Source organism: Pogona vitticeps, chromosome 6 (genome assembly GCF_051106095.1).
Source record: "Pogona vitticeps strain Pit_001003342236 chromosome 6, PviZW2.1, whole genome shotgun sequence".
NCBI lineage: Eukaryota > Metazoa > Chordata > Lepidosauria > Squamata > Agamidae > Pogona > Pogona vitticeps.
Window position 1 is genome coordinate 34,298,221 of NC_135788.1, and position 8,969 is coordinate 34,307,189.

Sequence of the window (8,969 nt, forward strand, 5' to 3'; positions counted from 1 at the left end):
TGCGTTCTACCCGGACATTATGTAAAGTGGGGAAAAAACAAAAATTATGTTAACCAAGGCTTTTGTAAACCGAGGTACAGTATGTACTGCTGTCGTTGCAAAGCGGATTTTGCTTATTAAAACATTGTTTTATCATTGCAAAAGTGATCGCAAAACAGTCATTGTATAGCGTTTTAGTCGTTTAACAAGGCAATCGTTAAGCGAGGCACCACTGTATATTGAAGTCAACCCTTATGTAATTCCCATTGATTCAATGGGCCTATTCCAGCTGTGACTGTATTAACTGTATTAAGTCCTTAATTTATGACTTAATATTTATAGCATCCTTCATTGTACAAAGAGCTTCATATTTTTTATTTAACTTTCCAGCAACACCATCCCTGAGGCAAGTTAGGGTAGCAGGACGGGGCACAAACAAGCGTTTCTAAGGCTGACCTATGAAGTGGAGAAACAGGCAAGCCTGGCCTTACCATTTGACAGAATGAAGCAACCTCTTCAGGCAGCTTATTTTGGATAAAAAAGGGCATCAAAAAGTTAATTTTTTAATGTATTGTTATGTAAGCAATGTGTCATTCCATTTTGACTCTTGGGCACTTGTAGAATTATCTGCTTCAGATATCAAAGTAACTTAGCTGATCTTGAGTACTGCTCATTTTGAGGTGGAGAAACAGGAAGGTGCCAGTGGGGCAGGAAATTAGCTTTAGCCAATGTGTGAGCATCAGGGTATATCATGGTGGGAAACACATCGCCCACTCATGGTTTGCTGCTCCTCATCTTGCACTTGTTTTTCTTCTACAGAATTTTAAAAGATTGAACTCAAAAGGGCTGACTAAAAAAAGCAGAAGTAGGGTTTCTGGGGGGCGGGATCATGAAGAAAGGGGCTGGTATCTCTGTTATGCATGCTGAGATTTAAAGGGCTCCCTCATTAAAGGACTCCTCACCTGATTTGTGTCCCCGTAACATTTCTTATGTTCTCCAGAGAGACCAACTTCCCAATCAGTGCTTATTGTGTTCAATTGAACCCAACTGAGCACACCAACCTGTGCCATATAGTACAGCAGAACTTATACATTTTGTTGTCTGAGGTAAAGTGACAAATAATGGCCCTCCTAACCTGAGGTAGGTATGGCTTACCTTGTCCTTTTTCAATTGAGGATGTCAGGGGCTGAACTCATAACCGTCTGTGTATAGCAAAACATACATTCTGCTATTGAACTCAAAGAGGTAGCTTACAAATTATGTCTGTTGGTTTCCTTGGGTTGTTGAAAGGAGCCAGACACTTCCCTAGGTTTTAATGAATGTATGTAAGGTGCTCATGTGAGAATGACATTTAGCGGGGGAAACTATTCCAACTTAAGACACATAAGAGACTCAATGTCACATATCAGAGGGTAGAACAAGCACTGTACTATGGAGATCTGTATTTAAATCACCATTCAGCTATAAACTAAAAATAAGTGGCTTTGGACCATATTTCTGTAGGATCACCCTATTTAACAGGTTTAGAAAGATGAGGCTTCTTGTCCCATTACAGATCTATAAGCAAAGACAAGGACTTTTCTTTTACAGTTCATGCAAGTTTGACTAGATTACTACTCTAGTGTGTATAGCTTAAATGTTTTTTTTTTCAACAGGACTATGAGTCAAAACAGGACACTTCTGGCTTCAGCTAAACCAGACATTTTCTTTGTAGTAGAAAACATTACTTTAACACCTCAGAGGTCAACTGACTAATGCATCCAACCGCACTGTTGCCAGAATATTTTTGTTAACCAGCCTTTGAAAGTTTATGACCCATATTAATAACACAATTGCCATTTTCTGTATCTTGTTTAATCTGTCCTAGTTCTACAACCAGAAGCAGAGTGCATATAAACCTATGATTTGAATATTGTACTGCATGCATATGGAGTGGGCTCTGACTACAAAAGCTTGTGCTAAATTAAACATTTCAATCTGAAAATGCCACAATATTTTTAGTCATTTTTCTTATTTCATTATGTTATTGTAGGATAGATGTAATTGTGATTGTGTCACCAAGTGCCTTGAGATTTTTAGAAGAAAGACAGGATGTAAATGTAATTAAATTAAATACATATCCCTCCAGGGAGCCAGCAATTAAATTGGCATTTGGATCTTCTACAGTATCTTAAGCCAATTCAGGAAAATCAGGGGGAAGTTTCCGTTTCTACCACTAATTCTCATTCCAAGTTTTGGATTAGAAAAACTGGAAATAAGAAGAGAAGGAGCAACTGGTCACGCATTAAGATGGTAAAAGAGCAGAGAATACTAGGTTTCCATTGTGTCCCACCATTAGTCAAAACAAGGTCCAGCCTGCACTATTTTCCTGATAACCATAAACCTAGAGGAGAGAGGCCAGGGAGATATTAATTACCAATTACAAAGACATCTTATAGAGGCCATCCTTATACTTTGAAAAGATTGGCTGTAAAATTTCTTACAGGTTGAATGTACATTTACAGTAAAATAGTTTATAACTATTCAGAAGCTGTTATTGTACAAAGTGAAGAGTTTCATAGTAGGCATCTTCATTGTTAACCGTGGAAATTATTGTTAACCACATTGTTACATTGCCAACTGTGGAAAATATACCAAATCTTTAAAAGTTGCCTTTAGAAACTTTTTGTAGGAGAGCCATGTGATTAATTATCCTTTCTTTAATCTTTTTGGGTACTTAGTGAGTAATGAGGAATTCCAATCCAACCCCTAATGCTGACAACTCTATGTATGAAATCTCTCAGGAATCTTTAGAATAGAAAAAAAAATGATGTAGATGATTATAGGCTTACTGAATCAATCATCAAGAAATACCATCTGGCATCTCCCACCAGAGAGTTCATGGATTTCTTTAAGAGATGATGGCAATTATTTTGCATTTCTCTGTGCTACTGCCCAAAAAGGAATGAAAAGTAGCCTATTTGTTGTTGTTTTTGCTGGGGCAAAAGATATTTCTCTTTTCATTCTTGCTGTTTTATAAAGTGTAATGTATTGTGATTGGACAGAAGCAAGCATGTGAAAATGCCATGAAGCTTTAAAAGATTATGCACTAATCTTCAGCATACACCTATGCTGCATTTTAGAGGATTACTACAGACTGAATGATTCAGTATTCGTCCAATTTAATATATGACATAGAAGCAGAATCTTGCAACATGCATATAATTCTCATCCTGACCTGGCTGTGTGTTCATTAAGATTAATGTTCAGATTAGAGCTCATTCTTCTTTCTCTTCTCGGATTCGCGCTCACACAGAGAAACAAAGTGGGATAAATCTGTAATGTGGTTTCCAAAGAGTACATGGAATGTGCATTGTTGCAAGAATTTACACAAAGTAATGTTTCTCGTATTAGTTTGCTGGATGATCTGTTTGCAAGTTAAATGTGTAATTTGCTCTTCAAAGCTTATGTCCATCATTATTTTTATGATTGTGTTACACTTCTGTGGAGTTTTAATATCTAGAAACATATGTGGGCATTTTAACAAACCTGAAAAACTGCACAACATTTTACAATATTTTGGTGGTTCTAATAAAAGAATTGTGCAGGTTTGCATTATAAATTTCTGAGTAACTGATGCCTGAATGTGACAAAAAGTTTTAATTCAATAGGTCAGTCTGTTTTGTGTCTAGATTACTGGATACATATGCACTTAATCTACCAGCTCAACAGGTGGGGCCTTTTAACCCAGAATACAGAAAACTATAATGTGGCTATATCAGGGGAAAGATACTAAGACTTCTCCAGACAGTTTTAGAAAATGATGGCCATGAACTGCAGGATAATATTTAATTAAATTGAACTTAGAAAAATTATTTTGGCAGACATTTAGTCGGTTTATTTTTCCACATCTTTTTTAATTACATAAATAAAGAGCCACACATTTTCAAATACTAATTATGACTTTATTTCTAAGTGATAGAAAAATCAGGCTTGGAATTCACTGCTACAGCCAGAATAGACAAGATATGGAAAATCTAAAATTCATCCTGTTACGTACATGTGGGTGGGTGGAGTGTTTCTTCTGAGCAGTCACAGGTTTTTTTAATATTTCCTCTTCCACCATTTGTCCACTATAAATTGTGCCTCACTAATTTCCATGAGATGTAGATCAAGTATCAGTCATCCACTATCCTCAGGCATCCACAAAAATCTCAGCAGGACCCACTGCTGGTATAAGGTAACTGTTTAATTTCCCACAATGTCTCCTGACTTTTTCAGGAAGGGAGTCTGAAGAACTGAGGCAAATAGTCATCACGACAATAAGCAAGCCTTCCTGACAAACTCTAAAAAGTCTACAAATCTGAACGGTTACCAACCAGGAGCATTTAAAGAACTCAAACATAAAATTGCTCAGCTTGTCACTAAGATGAACCTCTGTACTAGAGGAATAGAAAACCATCAGTGGAATCCTGAGGGGGGGTGGGGTCAAACAAATTAAATGTTTCTTGGCTTTAATACCTTTTCTAGGTAAATGGATGAAAAGCATAAAAAAGGTCATTATCCAACAAACAAACAGCAGTCTTGCTGAAGAAGAATCAATATAGTGTCTGTAAAGACAACTCCTTTCTCAATTAATTTATAATTATTTTAGAATGTTAGCATTCTATTTTAGAATGTTAGCAAGCACGCACATGCAGCTATGCCTAGACCTTCAAAATACTTTTCATTTAAGTCTCCTTCATTTAAGACAAATATATGCAAAGGGGCAACTTAACCACAAGAACAAGAAACAGAGATTGCCAGAGAACAGGAATAAATGGATAGACTGTTCTCACAATAGAGTCATTCCACCAGCGAGAGCATTCCACAGTGTTTGCACCACTGCAGAGAAAGCCTTGATTCTAGCAGGACAAAGATTTCAAAGCGAAAAGCCAACCCAGCACAAAACATTTGGCTTGCTCACGCTCTACAGAAGCCAATTGGACTGGCAAATGATTCTAATCAACAACAAGTATGGGACAATATCTTCCCCTGCCTTTCAGAGCAACAGTCTACAGGGGTACAGGACAGGCCACTGGGTGAATAGTGCTGTGACTTGCAACACCATGATAATGGATAAAAGAGCCTCGTGGCGCAGTGGTTAAAACGCTGCATTGCAGCTAAAACTGTGCTCATGACCTGGGGTTCAAATCCCAGGTAGCCGGCTCAAGGCTGACTCAGCCTTCCATCCTTCCGAGGTTGGTAAAATGAGTACCCAGCTTGCTGGGGGGGGGGCAATGTGTAGCCTGTATAATTAAAATTGTAAACCGCCTGGAGAGTGCTTGTAGCGCTATGGGGCGGTATATAAGTCCCCAAAAAAAAAAAATAATAATAATACATCTCATCCTGCCAGACTCTTGTTGCTTGAGCAGGTTGCCAGGTCATCAGTGTCCTATTTCCTGCAATTTAGGTCCAATACCTAGAACCAGGTGCTGAGCCCTTGTTATGCCACTGAAACAGGCCAGACAAAGTTTGGAAGCAGGAAGGTTTTGTGCCACTTGCTGCCAGAGCTTATGAAAGAAGAAGGCTCATAGGGCAGTGCTTCATCCCTTTCCTAGCTCTAAGTGGCATGATGGCACACCAAAATACCCAGTGGCAGGGTTTGGAAGGGGAGTGAGTCAGTCAATACATATAGCTGGGTGCATCATGCTTTTTGAAGGAACATAAAAGCACTTTGAAGTGAACTGATTAACCCATGGCAGTGCTGGGAACTAACAGAGACAGATGCTCAAACTAAGGGAAGTATAACCCCTTCTTCCTCCGGTTCTGTTTGCCCTGAAATTCAGCTCCCTGCCTGAGAAGCCAGAGAACCGTAGCAATTCCCTGAGACTCCAACAAGCATGCTAGACCTGGCAACCCACCTGAGGATGATCGTAAGGCTAGACCTGCCAGTCAGGCATGCTTATGCTAATATGGGCTTCCATTCCCTAAGATATTATGTACCAGGAAAGAAGGAAATTTGAATTGACAGGCTTGCACCAGAAAGTAGTATTGCTTGACATATAAAAGTTTGTGACAGAAAGCAGGTACTAGTCAGTCTTAATCACACTGCTTCCTTCTGGATGCCAATTTCTTTTTGTCAAGATTCCTACCACAATTTATTGCATGAGTCTTCCACATTACTCATGTTCTCCTCCTCCCTCTTTGATTTTACATATGCCATTCCTGTAGTTGGTGGGTTAAGCAGAGAAAACTACACCCATGGTTACTGGAGCACCTCCCATGTATGTCACATACGACATCTCTCACTTGTTTCCTTTGTCCTGATGCTGGCAGCAGGAAGGGATGGGGGGCTGAGATAATTCACTGTACTGCCACATTCCCTTTTCATCATATGATCAAGGTACAGCATCAGGGAAGGCATACTGAGCCAAGGAATATAATAAAGCCAGAAGGTGATACTGACATGTTAATCCATGTGCTCAGGTTTGATAATAGCTTTCATGTCATTTTACAGACATAATGGTATGTGTAGTCAATGTCAAGGAGAGAGAATAAGTGTACTGGACCCATACAAGTACACTCAGATTAAGCAGGAAACAGCGGGAATTTAGCCACGGTGTGAAGCAAGCTAGGTTGTGAAGGTGGAGTGGAGTAGATTGCCAAACAGATCAAAAGTGAAAAAAGATGACCTGCTTGTTGAGAAGGTGTGCCCTCACACAGATGGCGACACCCACTAGGGACATATGTGAAGCATATCACCAGAGCCTGAAAAAGAACACTCCCATTAGAATTATTGAGATAATGTACAATTGTAACCAGAGGCATCCAAGTAATTCATCACAGCACTTTTTGGCTTAAAAAGCAGCATTGTGAAACACAGACATTTGTCATGTGCTTATCAAAGAGAAATGGAAACATTTTGGAAAGCCAAACACTAATACCCAGTAACTGCCCCCTGTCTGCCTTCCTTAATTATTCTAGGAAAAGGGGGTGGGGGAAAACATGGTTTAAGTTCCCTTCATAGCAGTTTGGCATTTGAAGGTTGATTGGGAAATGGATGGAAAGGGCTACGAGGAAGAGTTTGTTCCTTGTTCTTGTGCTTATAATCAAAATAAATGCTTACATATATTGATAGTTTTTTCTGGCTGTGAGAAGGGAGTTTCTTTATTTATTTTTATTTTATTTATTTAACTCATATGCCACCCACACTACCCAAAGGTCTCTGGACAGCTTACAAAAATTAAAATACAGTAAAAAAGATAAAACAATTATAATAAAATTAAAATACAGTGGTGCCTCGCATAGCAATCGCTCCGTTTAGTGACGAAATTGCTTTGCGACAAAGATTTTGCAATCGCTTTGCAATGTTCCCTATGGGGTATTTTCACTTTGCGATGACCGATCATCACAAAGCGACCATTTTCACACAGCTGATCAGCAGTTTCAAAATGGCCACCGGGGAAAAACATGGCCACCCACTGTTTTCTGGGACGGATTCCTCGCTTAAGAGGCACCAGAAATGGCCGCACTATGGAGGATCTTCGCTGAACGGTGAGTTTTAAGCCCATAGGAATGCATTAATTGCGTTTTAATGTGTTTCTATGGGCTTTTTTATTTCACATGTCCTCAGACTGAGTTGCTGCCCATCCCATCCCACGCACGGCCCAGTTCTAGCTCCACCAACGGTCCTGACATAGGAGAACTTCTATTGCAGCTCGATATCGACATAGACAATGAGTCCCTGCCCAATGAGGCCATCGACGGGTTTAAAGAATTGCCTCGGGAAAATCAGAACCTGGTGCTCAGGAAGGTTGAGGCACTAGGGCAGGAACTGAGGACCCTAGTCGAATCTTTCCAACCTAAGAGCTCCCCCGCAGGACTCTCATCCCCTCGGGGGACTAAAGCTCCAAATACACCGATCGCCAATGAGCCCTCGATATGGGCAACAGCCGGCAAGGGCAGAACCTCTTCATACAAGGAATGTCCTCAGGCAGAGCTGCCCCCAACCACTCACTTAACGGCAGATCACATGCTGTTATCCTCCCCTCTGCCTACTGGTGTTCAGCTCAACAGAACAGCCCAGAGACTGTTGGAGGACCTGCCAGGACGCGATGGAAGGGGCCACAGCAACACAGCTCAACTTCCAACTCTTTCCCAACTACCCAACACTCTAGAGCCCAGCCAGAGCGAAGACTTCCTGACACCTCTGCAAATGCACTGCTCCTCACTCAATCCAGCTAAAGTGACTGTGGATATTCACAATCTTGAGGGGCCCAATGACTGCCCCACGGCTCCGCCGGATCTGTCAGAACCCTCGGACATTCCGGACGCAGACAACTTAGCCAGGTTGGATTCCCACACTGAAGGCTTGCCTCCGGACCCAACGATGTGCGCCCCATTGGATCCAACGACACGCGCCCCACTGTTGTCTACCAATTGACTCACTGCCAATTCACTCTCTATTGCCCCCTCTTCCAATCTAAGACTGATTTCCTGGAATGTGGCGGGATGGTACAGTAAAATGCAGGACCCTGAGTTCAGTGACTTTCTTCGAGGCTCTAGCATCATACTGCTACAAGAAACGTGGGCAGTTCACCCCATATCCCTAGCTGGATACGTCGTACACTCTCTTCCAGCACAAAGGCCCACGGCAAAGGGCCGCCCATCTGGGGGATTAGCAATATTAGTAGCTGACTTACTAACCTCAAATCCCATACTTACAATTGACGGCAACTGCAAAATTCAGGGCATAAAACTTAAATCCAGGAATCAAGAGCTCCTAGTAGTCAATGTTTACATGCCTCCAGCATCCTCTAAGTCTCACAGATCTAGCCAATGGGAATCCTTGAGCTCTGCCCTAGACAATCTCGAGCTCAAGTTCCCAGGGATGCCTTTGCTGTTGGCAGGGGACTTCAATGCCAGGGTAGGCCAGGGTGAGGCCATCTTCAACCGTCTTATGGACACATTCAGCGACGCCTCCCCCCTACATCCCTATGTCTCAGGGAGGCTGTCCAAAGACCACCAAA